The sequence below is a fragment of the Pelophylax lessonae genome (genome assembly GCF_965119305.1).
Source record: "Pelophylax lessonae genome assembly, chromosome: 5".
NCBI classification, from domain to species: Eukaryota; Metazoa; Chordata; class Amphibia; order Anura; family Ranidae; genus Pelophylax; species Pelophylax lessonae.
Window position 1 is genome coordinate 35,229,246 of NC_138772.1, and position 18,077 is coordinate 35,247,322.

Here is an 18,077-nt window from a genome sequence, read left to right on the forward strand (position 1 = left end):
GTGAAGAAAGGAAGGAAAAGAGCGAGAGAGGGGGGACAGGAGAACAGAGAGAGGAGGGGAAAAAAATTTAGGGTGTGGGTGAGGGATGAAAAGAGAGAGTGATGGAAGAGAAGGGGTGGATAAATGGGAAAAGATAGGGGGAAGGGGGTCACAGAGAGACGGGGGGATAAAATAAAAAGGAGGTCCAACAACTATACAGAAAAAGGCTGCACATACTGTACATAGACTGAAAGTGATTGCAAAGTCTTGTTTTTTTCTTTTTTTTTTAAGTCAACAACAAGCAAACATGTTATACAGGCATACTCCGCTTTAAGTACACTCGCGAGTAAGGACACAGCTTGTTCAGCTTGGCATTGCACTATTCCCGGTTTTTAACATTGGCGTCTATAGGAAATCTTGGTCAGCTTGACATGGCACTGCTCCCAAACCATAAGTGACAGGGATACCAAACTTAGGGAGCACCGAGAGGGGACCCAGGACTACAACATATCCTGTTTTTGGTTGGCCAGCTTGCCTAGGTAATCTACCATGTCATAGTCCTGGATCCCTTTAACATGCTCCCCAAAGCTTGGTGTCCTTGTCACATGGTTTGGGAGCAGTGCCATGTCAAGCTGACCAAGATTTCCTATGGAGCTAGTGTATTTACATGCATTGAGAAATGAAAAAAGGTATTGCTTCACTTTAAGTACATTTTTGTTTTACATACATGCTCTGGTCCCATTGTGTACTTAAAAGTGGGGTATGCTGTACTTACCTCCTCTATGCAGTTGGTTTTGCAGAGCAACCCGGATCCTCCTCCTTTTCTGGTCCCTCTTCACTGCTGTCCCCTCCCTCCTGTTGAGTGCCCCCACAGCAAGCAGCTTGCTATGGGGGACCCGATCCGAGCCACAGCTCCTTGAGTCCAGACACGGAGCCGCAGCCCGGGCCCACCCCCTCTCTCTCCTGATGGGCTGACTGACTTTGATTGACAGCAGTGGGAGCCAAAGGCGCCACACTGCTGCCTCAGCCAAGGAGGGGAGTCCCGGGCACCTGAGACACGCCTGCAATATCGCTGAACCTAGATGGGGCTCAGGTAAGTATTAGGGCGGCTGCTGCACACAGAAGGCTTTTTCTATTAAAGCGGTTGTAAACCCTAAAAAATAAAAAAAACCTGCAAGACAAAGGCATAATGAGCTAGTATGCATCGCATACTAGCCCATTATGTGTAACTTACCTTAGAACGAAGCCCCGACACGGACCCCCAGACATCGATGCGGGCGCTGCCATGATCCCTCGCCGTCTCTTCCGGGTTCGGCGGCTCCGGCGCGGTGATTGGCCGGAAGAAACGGCTCCGGCGCGGTGATTGGCCGGAGCCGCGATGACGTCACTTCCACGTATGCGCGCGGGAGTGATTTTCCGGCAAGCTCCCGGCAAATAAATTGAAGGTCCCCCTGGACCTTCAGAGCGAATGCGCCGCTCGCGCGAGCGGCTGCATGCACTGTAAATCTCCTAAACCATGCCGGTTTAGGAGATATTATTTGTACCTACAGGTAAGCCTTATTATAGGCTTTCCTGTAGGTAAAAAGTGTAAAAAAGTGGGATACTACAGCTTTAATGCATAGAATACATTAGGAATGGCTTCAAGGGGTTGTAAAGTCAGAAGGGTTTTTTATACTACAGTACAGTGCTGAACATATAATTCATCAAGACTTGAGCTGCTGTGCCTGGTATCCAATCAACTTCTCTCTTTCATTTTCAAAGCTTAACTGAACAAGCTGAAGATAGAAGCTGATTGGTTGCCATGCACAACTGCTCCAGTTTTGATAAATTCCCCTATTGTATACAGATCACTCCTCATATCTCTGCCATGTTTAGTCCCTTTATTCTCTTCTGATTTATCCTCTCTGCTCCGGGGTGTCTTTGTTCTGTCCTTCTCCAGTGCGGGGATTTTACTGGAGGCTCCTGATCTATATATAACAATTGCAACACAAGGCGAGGGCCAAGAGAGGACAAGGAATCCTTGTACAAATAGGAGAGTTCTTGTGTTGTGAAGGATAAAACAAGGTGACTGTGTTACGTCGTGTCACCCTAGATGACGTCACCGAGGAGGCACGGTAATCTCTAGGAGAGGTAATAAATATTAGGAAGGGTTACATTTGCACAGTACTTGGCATGCTGCACTTTCCATGCAAATTATCCTGCAGTATTAGGCCCACTTTACCCAGATTCATAACATTGTAATAAAGTCGTAAACCTCAGACATGAAATATGAGTAAAGCATATCCCTCTATAGTGTGTACTTGTCTCATTCTACTAAGCGTAATTTCTGTCTGCTGCCTCCTTACTCTGCTATCAGCAGGACTCACTTCTAAAAAGTTTTCCTGATACCAAGAGATAAAAAAAAAGTGACAGGGGAGGGAGCTCCAGCACACAGCCTGTGGTTGACAACCTCAGCTCTGTACCGTATGTGAAGGGGGAAGGGGGGTGTCCCTTCCCTCCAATTAGGTGCGTAACTACAGGGGTTGCAATTGCAACCGGGCCCCATGCTCCAGGGGGCCTGTGCAGCTCCCCTGTACACCTGGATAGGAGGGGCAGCGGGGGCAGCATGTAGAGAAATCACTGTCCTCCTTTTTCCTCCTGTAGCTGCAGGAGGAAAATGGAGGAGATTGGTTCCTCTGTATGCTGCCCCCACCACTCCTCCTATCCAGTTCACTTGTTTTCTGCTGTCTCCGGGCCCCTGTGTGCTCCCCTGGTCCCCCCCCCCCCCCCACTGTGCTCCCTCCCCTCTCCTGCCGGTTGCTGCAGGAGATGTGGCACAATAGAGAACCAGGAAGGGGTCGGTAAATATGTAATTTACCAGCTCCTTCCTTTTCTGAATGGACAGAGTCATAGTCAGTGACATTGTAAAAAAATAAAATGATAAAACATAATAATATTAAAATACCAAAAAATAAAAACTACTGACACCAGTGGGTGAACTTCCAGGATCGCAAAGGTCACACTTGCGACTGGGCCCTGGCATTCCACCACCGTGGGGAGGCCCCAAGATGGCAGGAAGGGGGCCCACTGCAGAACTTGTAAAAGGGTCCCGCTGCGGCCCCGCAACGAGAGTAAAAGGGCCCCAGGATCAGTGGGAGTTGCCCCAGGCTTAAAGGGAAGGGCCCCGGCCAAGGGTCTATGGGGCCCTTCATGGTTTCTTCCCCCGGGGCCCTGAAGGTTCTAGTTATGCCTCTGCCTCCAATCAACACTCCGAGCTCTCCAGAGTAACTTCAGCTTCCCTCCTCCTGCTTTCCAGAAGCTCACAAAAGCTGTATAAATTATGTACGTTGAACGGCTACAAAGAGAAGATGGCAGATAAACAGATACAACTTATGCAGGAGGATTTGTTTCATTTCTGTGCATCGCCTGAGGATAGTCACTTCACTACGTATATAGAAGGGTTTACAACCACTTTACATTGGAGGTGTGAATGAAAATGAATGCTGTGTGTGGCGCTGCTAAATATTGGACCTAGTGAGGTGTGTTTGAAATCGTGCGAGTTTTGCTGAATTCGCACGATTTCAAACCCGCATTTCATTGCGAGTTCGTAGGGCAAATTGATAGACATCTGTGCGGGTTCATGTACAGATGTCTATTGAAAATCGTCCCCAAAGTCGCCAAAAGCAGTGCAGGACCTACTTTTGTAAATTGGGGGGGGGGGGGCGGCGCAAAGTGGGCGTCGCTTTGATTCGGATGGTGCCATTGCCAGAAATAGGCTGCGATTTGACACGTCGAACTCCCTCGATGTGAATGGGGCTAAAGGCTGATCTGCCTTCCCTTCAGTCTTGCACAATTGTACATGCAAATACAGCCTGCCTAGGAACTGCCACTGCTTCAGACTGATACCCACCCATCAACCCACCCATCAACCCACCCATCAACCCACCCATCAACCCACCCATCAAAGCATTCAGATTTTTTTCAGCCATTCCACTGCTTGTATCAGGTTTGAGCAGGGCCGAATGGGCATGCTGGGCAGTTGCTGGGGGGCCCCACTTTCCCAGGGGGCCACTCCCGTCGGTTTAGGAGATATTAATTGTACCTACAGGTAAGCCTTATTTTAGGCTTCCCTGTAGTTAAAAGTGAAAAAAAAGCGGTATACTACCGCTTTAAGAAGCACAGAAAAAAATTTTGAGCACCAGCCACCACTGGTGTATATCCAGCTTAAGTTGCTGATCGCCGCCATTACTAGAAAAGAATAAAGTAAAAATATCCCCTAGTTTGTAGGCAAAATAACTTTTGCCTAAACCAATCAATACACACTTATTGTGATTTTTTTTTTCCCCCAAAAAATATGTAGCAGGATACATACTGGCCTAAATTTATGAAGAATTTTGATTTGTTTAAACCTTTTTATTGGATAAGTTTTATAGCAGAAAGTAAAAAAAAAAAAAAAAAAAAAAAAAAAAATATATATATATATATATATATATATATATATATATATATATATATATATATATATATATATATATATATATATATATATATATATATATATATATATATATATATATATATATATATATATATATATATATATATATATATATATATATATATATTTATTTTTTTCCAAAATGGTTAGCCTTATTTTTGTTTATAGCGCAAAAAATAAAAAACACAGAGCTGATCAAAACAAAGAAAGCTATTTGTGGGGGGGGAGGGGGGGGGAGAAATAGGACATCAATTTTATTTGGTTACAGTGTCGCATGACTGCGCAATTGTCAGTTAAAGGAACGCAGTGTCGTAGCGCAAAAAATGGCCTGGTCATGAAGAGGGGGTAAATCTTCCGGAGATCAAGTAGTTAAAAAATGTAATTAGCCTATTAATGAGGGAGGAACCAGGGAAGGAAAACTTAGGCAGATTAAACAACAGCTTTACCTTATCCCCTAGTCGATACGTATTTGCTAACCACATAAAACACTATTTAGCCCCCCCCCCCCCATGGACCTTCTGAACGCTCAGCCAACCGTGAAGGAGCGTTCCTTTTATCTATGGAATTGCGTTATTTTAGCAACATATCATTTACAAACACAATACACAAAGCTTCTCTATGTCCTCTGATAGATCTCCATGCAGCATTGTGCACACAGGGAACACACAGAAGAGGAAATCGCTGAGAACTGTTTGTTTCCTTCCTGATCCATGAGTGGCAGTGATGAGTGGAGGGGACATTGTGTGACGGGGAGGATATCCCTTCCTAGAGGAATTCCAAGCCTTCCTCTGCAGGGAAACCAGGTCAGGTTCTGGAATGACCGGACTCCAGACATTGGAATCTGGATATACTGTTCCCTCTAGACCAGGGGTTCCCAAACTACGGGCCACATCTGACCCGTTCCAAGATTTTATCTGACCCACAGTTCAGGTCAGCATCATATTCCTAATGTGCACAGCTTGTGGATTCATTTCAGAGGCTGCCTATAGTCTCTGCTTCAACCGCCAACCCCCATGTAACAGGGGACGCTGGTGGGGACACCCTCATGTAAAAGGGGGCAGCCGTGGCGGAGGGGGGGGGGGGGACGACGACACCCTCATGTAAAAAAGGGGGCAGTCATGGCGGGGACACCCTCATGTAAAAAAGGGGGCAGCCCTGGCGGGGGACACCCACATGTAAAAAAGGGGGCAGCCCTGGCGGGGGACACCCTGTAAAAAGGGGGCATCCCTGGTGGGGGACACCATGTAAAAATGGGGGCAGCCCTGTCGAAGCACACCCTCCTGTAAAAAGGGGGCAGCCCTGTCGGGGCACACCCGCCTGTAAAAAGGGGGGCAGGGACACCCTCATGTAAAAAACAGGGGGCAGCCCTGGCGGGGACACCGACATGAAAAAGGGGGCATCCCTGGCGGGGGGGGGGGATACCCTCATGTAAAAAGGGACACCCTCATGTAAAAAGAGGGTAGCCCTGTCGGGGCACACCCACTTGTAAAAAAGAAAAAAAAAAAAAGGAGGGCAGCCCTGGCGGGGGGGGGGGGGGGGGGGAACAGATACCCTCTTGTAAAAAAAAAAAAAAAGGGGGCAGCCCTGGCAGGAGACACCCTCATGTACAAAGGGGGCAGCCCTGGCGGGGGGACACCCTTGTGTACAAAGGGGGCAGCCCTGGCGGGGACACCCTCGTGTACAAAGGGGGCAGCCCTGGCGGGGACACCCTCGTGTACAAAGGGGGCAGCCCTGGCGGGGACACCCTCGTGTACAAAGGGGGCAGCCCTGGCGGGGACACCCTCGTGTACAAAGGGGGCAGCCCTGGCGGGGACACCCTCATGTAAAAATGGGGCACTCTGGCGGGGACAACTTCATGTCAAAGGGGGCACCCTGGCGAGGACACCCTCATGTAAGGAGCTGTACCTGCAAGAATTTGTTGCAACACAGCAAGCCTAGTATGAACTTGCCTCTTTCCCTGTGTCACCAGGACAGGAAGTGAGGGAAATTCTCCACATAGCGGTTACAGACAAAAAACTGCCACAGGTTTTAAGCCTTAAACATGACTTCCAAAATTTAAAAAATGAGGTTTTCCTAAAAGAAAACAAAAACTACAACATACAGTCCTTAGATATGGTGGCTGCATTCATTTTTTTTTTTCCCAAGCTAAGAGCAATTTGAGAAAATACAGAAAATACCTACTGGCTACTGGAAGGGTCACCATACATGTTACCACCTGGCCATACAATCTACCTTAGATTTCCCAGCCCTAATGCCTCATACCCATGATCAGATAATCGTACGAGAAAAATCGCTTTCAATTTGATCGCACGATAATCTGATTGTTAGTACAGAGCTCTCGACAGCCGATCATGACATTTCGTCCAACAAAATCCGAAGGGAAAAAACACGAAAAATTGTGTCGTAAGATCGCCTAGCAACCGACAATCGTTTAGTCAGTACAGTACACGTTCGCTAAAAATTGATAGACAAAGACCACGCATGATCAGAAACTAAAATAACCCGGAAAAAGCCGGGCCGCCATGGTTTTTATTTTGCACTATCCGATATGTAGCTATGCAACTAGGAAGCTTTTCCAGAATCGTACGAAAAAAATAAAATAAAAAAATCATACGTTTGGTACGCATTGTTGAATTCGATACTAGTATCATGCAACAAAATGCGAACAAACAGTCGTCTGATTATCCAATCGTGTGTACGAGGCATTAGTTATGTAAAGACCTAATCAATCAATTAGGGAGGCTCTTTGTATTAAATAGTAGTTAGGTGGCTCTAAAAGAGATTAGACAATCAAATTATAATGTGCGTGGTGAGCTTTAGATCCACTAACTGGACAGGAATGATTGAATAGATTAGGTAGGTCTTCACATTACAGATTTGGTAAATCTAAAGTGGATTATACGGGCAGATTGTAAGGTGTATTGTAACCCTCAGAGATGTATAGTAACCAAGTAGAACTACTTCACTACTGTACTTAAGTACCGAAAGTCGGTATCTGTACTTTCCTGGAGTAGATTTTTTTTCTCCTACTTCCACTTTTACTACATTTTTTCAATGATTTCAATACTTCTACTCCGATATTTTTATTTTGTGCTGCATAGTTACTCATTACTATTATACAAATTACCACTGCCAGAACAGTAGATGGCAGGTTTCATGAAGGTCAAAAAAATATGTATAATGTCATGTTTACTTTTGACTTCTTTCTTTAATAACTTTAATAAACTTTTGACTTCTTTCTTTAATAACTACATAACACAGTACTTGTACTTTTACTTTCAGTACTTGAGTAGCAAAATTAAAAAAAAAAAAAAAAACTACTCGCAATACGCAAGTACAAAAAATGTTGAATACTTTAGTACTTCTACTCAAGTCAATTTTTGATCGAGCACTTGTACTCAAGTATGGGTTTCGAGTACTTTATACAACTCTGGTAACCCTAACTGGCACCAATAATAATTAATTATTAAAATGTGTGTACAGCCAAGGCTAATATTTACTGCAAATAATCTGGCGGGCTGCAACGTTATAGCAAAGGATCGGGCCGTCCTTCTGGACAATGGGGGCTTTTGTGCGTTTGAAGCCACAGTTCCAATCTCAGCCGGGGACAATGAAAGCAGATTGCAGTGGCAGCTAATCACAGGCTTCATTCACAAAGCTCCCGCTTCCCTGTCGGCTGCAAATATCACATTCCTGGGGAAAGCCACTTGATGGGGGGGGGGACTGGGATTTCTGTTTCCACAGTGCAGCTTACCTTAATACAGATCTGACACAAGATGGAGATCCTGAAGAGCATATTGGAAACATTGTATGGCTAAGGCTAGGTTCACATCATACAGTTATGTCCGAGTGCCCACGCTTCTGTGCATTCACGCACGTCAAACGTAAGGGAAGCCGATTCATTTCAATGGGCTGACCTACATGCGAGAAACACGGAAAAGTCGTCCCTGAGCCTTTTCCAAAAATGGGTCACACAAACCGTATGTTGCTGGGGCACTACACGGTTTGGCACACGTGAAAATGTGCACGTTAGCCTTGGTTCACATATTTTGCATGTTGAGAATTCACACAAAAATTGAACGCCTTTCCCACATTCACAAAAAACACTTTGCCCTTTAGCAGATGCCTGTTAGAGGCACTCCCACACATCTGCTAACCTGGAGGAGATAGTGGAGCACACATGTGGGGGTTTGAGAGCGCACTCCTGTGATGTTGGGGGCAAGCAGTAATGGCTGGGAGTGTCTTAGCAACGTCCTAGCAACAAGGACGGACGGAGTGATGCCATCTCTGGGAAAAAAAAAAAATTTTAAAGCGGAGTTCCGGGCACAAAATTTTTTTTTCAATAAAAATACCCGGGACAGTCAGGGCTAGTACATTCCACAATGGATAGCCTCTGAACTGTCCCGGGTCGCACTTACCTGAAAGAAGAAATACTTACCTAGAAAATTTCTTCTCCAGCGCTGCCATCTCAGATGTGGGCAGTTGAAGCCAGCGCGATTCTCTTCTCCCAGAATGCCCTGCACCGGCCCCGCTCGTCACTTCCGGTGCAGGCGCGTCATCCCTCCACAGCTTCTGGGCATGCCCAGAAGCTGTTTAGCAGGGAATGAGGCGCCGCACCGGAAGTGACGAGTGGGGCCGGTGCAGGAGCATTGATTCCTGGGAGCGATGACGAAAGGTGAGTATATTTTCTTCTATAACAAGGTAAGTAAACAAAAAAAAAAAAAAATCTTAACTATCCATTTCTTTTTCAGGTGACCAAAAGCAAGCAGATGCTTTAGAACTCCACTAGAAGTGCGGCTTTGTGAGGCAAGTACAGTGCCTTAAAAAAGTATTCATACCTCTTGAAATTTTTCACATTTTGTCATTGTACAACCAAAAATGTAAATTTATTTTATTGGGATTTTATGTGATAGATCAACACAATTGTGAAGTAGATAAATGGCTTTCAACATTTTTTACAAATATGTGAAAAATGTGTAGGGCATTTGTATTCACCCCCCTGAGTCAATACTTTGTAGAACCGCCTTTCCCTGCAATTACAGCTGCAAGTCTTTTTGGGGATGTCTCTACCAGCTTTGCACATCTAGAGAGGGACATTTTGTCCAGTCTGAACAGCAGTTTTCAAGTCTTGCCACAGATTCTCAATAGGATTTAGGTCTGGACTTTGACTGGGCCATTCTAACACATGAATATGCTTTGATGTAAATCATTCCATTGTAGCTCTGGCTGTATGTTTAGGGTTGTTGTCCTGCTGGAAGGTGAACCTCTGTCCCAGTCTCAAATCTTTTGCAGACTAACAGGTTTTCTTCAAAGATTGTTATTTTTTGTTAATATTATTATTATTCAGGATTTATATAGTGCCAATAGTTTGCACAGCACTTTACAATATGAGGAAAGAAAATACAGTTACAATGCAATTCAATACAGGAGGAATTAAAGGGCCCCTCTAAGATTGGCCTGTATCACCATCCATCCATCCATCTTTCCATCAACTCTGACCAGCTTCCCTGTTCCTGCTGAAGAAAAGCATCCGCACAACAGGACGCTGCCACCACCATGTTTTACAGTGGGGATGGTGTGTTCAGGCTGATGTGCAGTGTCAGTTTCCTGCCACACATAGCGTTTTGCCTTTAGGCAAAAAAGTTAAATTTTGGTCTTATATGACCAGAGCACCTTCTTCCATAAGTTTTCTGTGTTCCCCCCCCCCCCCCCCCTTCCCACACGACTTCTGGCAAACAGGACTTCTTATGGCTTTCTTTCAACAATAGCTTTCTTCTTGTCACTCTTCCATAAAGGGCAGATTTGTGGAGTGCCGACTAATAGTTGTCCTGTGGAGAGATTCTCCCACCTGAGCTGTGGATCTCTGCAGCTCCTCCAGAGTTCCCATGGGTCTCTTGGCTGCTTCTCCGATTAATGCTCTCCTTGCCCGGCCGGTCAGTTTAGGTGGACGGCCATGTCTTGGTAGGTTTGCAGTTGTGCCATACTCTTTCCATTTTCGGATGATGGATTGAACAGTGCTCTGCGAGATGTTCAAAGCTTCATAAATTTTTATAACCTAATTCTGCTTTAAACTTCTTCACAACTTTATCCCTGATCTGTCTGCGGTGTCCCTTGGCCTTCATGATGCTGTTTGTTCACTAAGGTTCTCTAACAAACCTCTGAGGGCTTCACAGAACAAATGCATTTATACTGAGATTAAATTACACACAGATGGACTCTATTTACTAATTAGGTGCCTTCTATTTACTAATTAGGTGACTTCTGAAGGCAATTGCTTCCACTAGATTTTAGTTAGGGGTATCAGGGTAAAGAGGGCTGAATACAATTGCATGCCGCACTTCAATTTTTTTAAAAATAAATATCAGAAAACCATCATTTTCCTTCCACTCCCCAATTATGTGCCATTTTGTGTTGGTCTAGCACAGTGATGGCGAACCTTGGCATCCCAGATGTTTTGGAACTACATTTCCCATGATGCTCATGCACTCTGCAGTGTAGTTGAGCACCATGGGAAATGTAGTGCCAACTTTGGTCAGAACTGCAGAGTTTGGTTTTATCTACAGGAGCCCATTATCTGCATAGACAGTTCCCTGGTAAAGGTGAACTAGCCCTTTAAGCTCCGCCTTGCACATACAAATGCAAACATACATATAGGGTGCACATGGATACATAAACAATGATTGCACAACAAATTAGGACTAGCCACTTATGCTGTAGAGCAGTGGTCCTCAACTCCGGTCCTCGGGGCCCACTAACGGGCCAGATTTTAAGTATTACCTTGGGGAGATGCAGACTAGAGTACTGCAATCACTGAGCAGCAAAGGAGATCACCTGTGATGTAATTTAGTTATCTTGCAAATCTGGCCTGTTAGTGGGCCCAGAGGACCGAAGTGGAGGACCACTGCTGTAGACTGATTGGAATCATTCTTGGACTATTATTTACAGTAAACTCTTTGGCCTGGAACACACCAAAACACATTGCGGAAAAAACGGATTTTTGTAAGATCTTACCGTAAAATCCTTTTCTCTTAGCTCATTGACAGACGTAGTCCTCGGTGATTCAGCACCTTCGGGTTATGCTGCCTCCACAGGAGTAGGACTAGACAGGAAATAAAAAATGCTCTGGCCACACCCTAGGGGCAGTCCCCAAGGGTATATCCTCTCTCTCCCTGCTACAGCACATCAGTTATGTCACAAAGCAGTGTTTAGAGAATTTAACCCAACCCAACTCCAAAACAGAGTGGCGGGTACTACGTCTGTCAATGAGCTAAGAGAAAAGGATTTTACGGTAAGATCTTACAAAAATCCGTTTTTCTCTATCGCTCATTGACAGACGTAGTCCTCAGTGATTCAGCACCTTCAGGAAGTCCCAAAGCAGTACCACAAATGAGGGGTGGGAAAATGGGAAATTAAATCCAAATCTAGAAGGCCCAACCAGTGCCAACTAGAAGTTTACAATGCTCATCCTCAATGATGAGACTCAACAGAAAAAAATTTTTCAACAGAAAAAAATTTTTCAACAGAAAAAACCCTCGAGGTAGACCGCCGGTCTCCTCAAATTGCGGCCTGCAAAACTTTGCGGCCAAATGAGGCATCCGCCGATGCCATCACATCAATCTTATAAAATTTTGTAAAGGTATGTACCGACGACCAGGTGGCCGCCTTACATACCTGGACCACTGACGCCTGATGGCGGAAGGCCCAAGAAGTACTGAGCGCTCGAGTGGAGTGCGCCCTAACAGGGAACGGAGGACTCCGACCCTTAATAGAATAAGCCTGTACCACCGTCTGTCTGATCCATTTGGAGATAGTCACGGCAGATGCAGGCAAACCCTTTCTGGGGCCATCCGGGATCACAAAAAGTGAATCCGTCTTACGGAACAATTCCGTCGCCTTCAGGTATACCCTGATTGCCCGAACCACATCTAAGGAATGCAACGCATGTTCCCGATGATGATTGGGCTGAGGACACAAGGAAGGTAGTACAATATCTTCATTCAGATGAAAATCTGAAACCACCTTAGGAAGAAAGGATGGCTTAGGATGAAGCACTACCTTATCTATCCCTATGAATCACTAAGTATGGGGACTGGCATGACAATGCAGCCAGTTCTGACACCCTGCGTGCAGAAGTGATAGCCACCAAGAAGGCCACCTTCTGGGATAAAGTAAGCAAGGGAATCTCCCTGATGTTTTCAAAGGGAGGTTTCTGTAGAACCTTCAAAACCAAATTAAGATCCCAGGGCGGTAAGGGCGCGCGGACTGGAGGAGCCAGGTGCCGCACCCCCTGGATGAAATTTCGCACCAAGGACTTGGTAGCTAAAGGTTTCTGAAAGAAGATTGCTAATGCTGAAACTTGACCTTTGATGGTACTCAAGGCTAGTTTCTGCTCAACCCCTTTCTGCAGAAAGGCCAGTATTCGGGTCACCGAATAGGTACGTGGAGGAATCCCTAAAGATTCGCACCACGCGATACAAGTCTTCCATGTGCGATAATAAACCTTGCTGGAAGTCGCTTTCCTTGCTTTAATAAGGGTAGGAATAACTGAAGCTGACAACCCTCTGTCCTTCAGTAGCTGGGTCTCAATGGCCAGGCCATTAAAACCAGCGACTGTAAAGCATGATGGAAGATCGGTCCTTGAGACCGCAGACACTCCCTGAAACGAAGTTACCAAGGAACGTCCGCGACCAGTCTGTCCAAGTCGGCCAGACCGGCTAGACGAGGCCAGCCTAGAATTTCTAGGACCACTGGCGTTGACTGGATCTGACCCAGACGGCCCTAGAGCTATCTGGTCCCGATCATCAGTCTGCTCCTTCTCTGTTCCTACACATTTATCAGACACCTGATTCCTATCCGGAACGGTGATTTCTTCTGGTTGAACCTCCGGGACCGAAGTCACCTGGCTAGAGGCTTCTCGGGCTGTCTGTTCAACCGGATCCGTTTCTTGTGGGGAACTGAGACTAATATCTTTGGAAAAGGTAAAGAAAAAGATCTGTTCAGGGAACGGTGACTGCCACTCCCTGTAGTACTTAAATGTTGGAAGGGAAGAATCGCACCGGTAACAGTGATCGATGCTCGATCTAATGCCCTGAATACCGGTGAAGACTTCCCCCCACCCTCAACCCGGGTGGGGGCGCACCTTCAGGCTGTGTAATTCTTTGCTTCGGGTTTGGCTGAGTCGGTCTTTTGTTTGTCCGACCAGCCCCTTTTGAACCCGCTTGGAGGAGCCTTGCCTTTCCCGCTTGTTCCAGCCGGGCGTGCGAACCCTTTATGGGCGGTAAAGAAAGGTCCTCGCTTGTTACGAGGTCCTTTAGCTCTTGCCGTTTGTGGCAAGAAAGTGCTCTTGCCCCCAGTGGCATTCTTGATGATCTCATCTAGAGTGGCACCAAATAGGCGATTCCCCTGAAAGGGGAGATTCGTCAAGGTCTTTTTGGAACCTAGGTCTGCTGACCAGCATTTTAACCACAGCACACGTCTGAGGATTACCGCTGACATAGATGCTTGCCCTAATGGGGGAGTAGTATCCAAGGCTGCGTCACAGACGAACTGTAGTCCTTGTATAATCTGTTCCATTAATTCAGATGTTCCCTGGGGGATATCTTTCCCCCTCAGGTCTTGGCGTACCAGTCTCGCCCATTCCGTTAGTGTCTGGGAAACTAGACCAATAACAATTACTGGTCTAAATGCTGACCCTATCAGGGAGAAGATAGTGCGGGACTCCGCTTCCACCTTTCGATCCACCGGATCCTTAAAGGACGAAGTGTCCTCCACTGGGATAACCGTGGCTTTATTCAGCCTGGAAATAGGTGGGTCCACTACCGATGGTACCGTCCATTTCTTAATGAAGGATTCCTCAAACGGATAACGTCTATCAATACGCTTGGAAATAGTAAAGGTACGCTTAGAATGTTCCCATTCTACCTTAATCTTATTATCAAAACACTTGGGTACAGGAAAAACCTTCACCGTTTTGATGGGCTTGTTAGTACCAAAGGGAATCTCTGTTTCAGTTGCCTCTGCCGGTAAAACCTCAAGTCTTAAGGTTTCCCGCACCGCCACAACTAGTGCATCCACCAATGCTTCTTCCCGAATTATAGCGGAAGAATGAACGTCCTCCTCACTGTCTGAGGGAACTTTACCTGAGATAACAGCCCTTGCAGAGGGACCTGCAACTGCAGTGACCATCTCTGAATCTGAGTCAGAGGTGTCAGATGATATAGGGGTAGGCGGGGGTCGCTTTCTTGACCCACGTCCCTGGCAGGCCGTCTCCACCCGAGCCACCAAAGACTCCAAAACTGATGTAAATGCGTCTATACTCTGTGCACCGGTGGGTCCCGTGGTCCCCTCGAGGGAAACAGGTGGGGGTGCTTGTGTGGCAGGGTCCATGATAATTCCAGTTACTATCCGGAAATTTCAATCCAAAAATAAAACTTTTTTTTTTTTTTTTTTTTTTTTTAGACCCCCAGCGCCACAAAGCCCCTCAGTGTTAGCTGCTTAGGGACCCCTATCGAGCGAGAGAGAGAGAGAGAGATCGACCCCCAGGCTCACCACTTGATGCTCAGAGTTTTCCACTGCACTTGTCTCAGCCCTGTCTGAAACCGACAGGAAGTCTCTTGGCTGGCTGCCCGGGAAGAAAGGAGGCGGCTCCGCCCCTCTGCACGCCTTCCGGCGCCTCCCCAAGCTCCACGAGGTGTTTGGGACACATCAAACATGGCCGCCCCTATGCTGGAGACCCGAGGCTACGCCAAAATGGCGGCCTCGTGCGATCTAGCAAAACAATGGCGGCGGCTGCACGCAATAGCGGCGTGATCACAACACCTTCTCTACATGGGGATTTAGCCTGGTCGGCGGTACCGAACCCTGGCGGACCGTAGGGCCATCGGAAGGCCTGCTATTGCTGGAGATCTGATTAGGGAGACAGTCTACATATCCCTGGCTTCTGACTGGTAGGATACTTATTATACATAGCAAGATTCCAGTACTGCCGCTGATTACAATCTTTTAAACATTTTTACAATTAGATTGTCAGCTCCCAAACCAAGCCTCCTGGCTTTTTTGCACGCAAAAATCACACTCAAAATAGGGGGATCTGTGCCATGTTTATAGGATAGAGGGAAAAACTCATCCTTACCATACAGCGAGGGCCCGCGTTCACCACAAGACCCGTCAGAGGGAAAGGGGGAACATACTACTCACCATACCGGAACCAGGCGGGCGCCAACTCCTGACAGTACCCCTCTCCACCGGGGTGGGAGGGCTGTCGACCAATCCGGATGCCGTGACTCATGGTCCTTGGCGTTTCAGCGAGACGTTTAACTCGCAGGGTCAGTCCCCGTCCAGTGGGACTAGGTCGCGGCCGACCCAGCGCGGAGCTATGGCCTGCACGCGCTCGTAGGCTGAACTGGGGTGACCACTGGATCTCAACACCCAGCCCGTCGCCCAGTTCAGCTTTCTTGCTTGAAGATCTCACAGGAACACTGGAGAAAAAAAGCTATCTAAAAATCTTTTTAAGCAAAAAATCCTGCCAGGACCGAAGATCCCAACAAGGTATCTAGGTCCTTACTCCTAACTAGACAGAAAAAAACTGATGTGCTGTAGCAGGGAGAGAGAGGATATACCCTCGGGGACTGCCCCTAGGGTGTGGCCAGAGCATTTTTTATTTCCTGTCTAGTCCTACTCCTGTGGAGGCAGCATAACCCGAAGGTGCTGAATCACCGAGGACTACGTCTGTCAATGAGCGATAGAGAAATGCTCGTTCCATGTGCGTTTCCAGCACTGCAGGTGCCCTTGTAAGAGTGTACAGATGGCAATGAATTGTTAAAGGGTTAGTTCACCTTTGCACTGCAAAAATATACACAAGAGGGCACACATGCCTAGTGCATTACCGAAAATACCATTAGCTGAAAGCACATAACCGTGTTCTACTCACAAAAGGTAGGAATAAAATCAAGCTCGTCATGTACAACGCTGCAACTGGTGAGGCAGGTGACTGAATGGCCACACTGTGTAAAAGCTTACATGTTTCAGAAGACAGACCCCCTCCTTCCTCAAAGCCAACTCCCACCAAACAGCTCTGAGGAAGGGGGTCTGTCCCCCGAACGCTCCTCGTTATTCAAGTTATTATTAGTTAAAATTATTTATTCAGAGCTGTGCGGTTTGGTTTTTATCTACAGACACCCCTTATCTGCGTAGGCAGTTTTTTGGTGAAGGCAAACTAACTCTTAAAGCGGAGTTCCGGGCACAGAAACATTTTTTCAATAAACATACCCCCGGGACAGTCAGGGCTAGTACATTCCACAATGGATAGCCTCTGATCTGTCCCGGTTCGCACTTACCTGCAAGATGAAATACTCACTTATAAAATTTCTTCTCCAGCGTTGCCATCTCTGTTGTGGGCAGCTGAAGCCAGCGCGATCCTCTTCTGCGTCCTCTTCCATGTCCTCTTCTCCCAGAATTCGCCTTCACCGGCCCCTCTCATCACTTCCGGTGCGGCGCCGCATTCCTCCACAGCTTCTGGGCATGCCCAGAAGCTGTTTAGCAGGGAAGCAGTGACGAGCGGGGCCGGTGCAGGCGCATTAAATCCTGGGAGTGATGACGTTCAGCTCTCAGGAATCATCGCAAGACAGGAAGTGACGGCGGAGCCGCGGCGCAGAGGGAGGAAGTGAAGAATAGGTGAGTATATTCGATCTACAATTACAAGGTGAGTAAAAAAAAAAAAGAATACCTAACTATCCAATTCCTTTTCAGGTGAAGGAGACCAAGCGGACGGGCACAAAAAAAAAAAAAAAGGTTGATTTTGTGCCCGGAACTCCGCTTTAAGGTCTCATGCACACTGGACTTTTTACAACTGCTTCTAGGGGCGGAACATTTTTATTTTTTTTTGTTACACCTTAAAGAGGTTGTAAACCCCTTTTGTTTACATTTACCTATAGGTAGGGCTTTTTTTCAGCGGGAACGCGGGGGAACGCAGTTCCGGCACCTCCAGAACTAAATGTATGTAATGGCAAGGGGTGCTGGGGTGTGCTGGAGGGTCTATTGATGCTGGCTAAGAGGGAATCTATTGTTGCTGAAGGGGATCTATTTTTGCAGAGGATTGGGGATCTATTGTTGCTGGGGAGGTCTTTTGTTGCTCATGGGGGATTTATTGTTGCTGGGGTGGGTCTTTTGTTGCTGGGAGAGACTTATTGTTGAGGGAGAGGTCTTTGTTGCTGGCTGCTGGAGGGTCTATAGATGCTGGCTATTGAGGAATCTATTGTTGCTGGAGGGGATCTGTTTGCTGCCGGAGGGGATCCATTTGTGCAGAGGAACTATTGTTGCTGAGGAAGTCTGTTGTTGCTGGTGGGGTATCTATTATTGCTGGGGTGGGTCTTATGTTGCAAGGGGTCAATCATTGCTTGGAGGGATCTACTGTTGAGGGAAATGTCTAATGTTGCTGGAGGGTCTATTGATGATGGCTGTTGGGAGTCCATTGTTGCAGGGGTGGATCTATTGTCGCTGGGGTGTCCATTGTTGCTAGATCTATTATATTGCCTTTCTTGTTATCATTAATTCTCTAAAAGGGGTGGCATTAGGAGGTGGGTAAGAGGTAGAACTAAGGAACGGTGCTCGGAGGTGGGTAGGG

The 18,077-nt window shown here is 46.7% G+C and overlaps 1 protein-coding gene across 1 annotated transcript in view; it reads right to left on the minus strand.

Moving 5' to 3' along the window:
• The window catches only part of TSPAN13 (tetraspanin 13), a 111,356-nt gene that overhangs the window by 47,572 nt on the left and 45,707 nt on the right, over positions 1–18,077 (minus strand). The gene's annotated exons all lie outside the window — the stretch shown is intronic.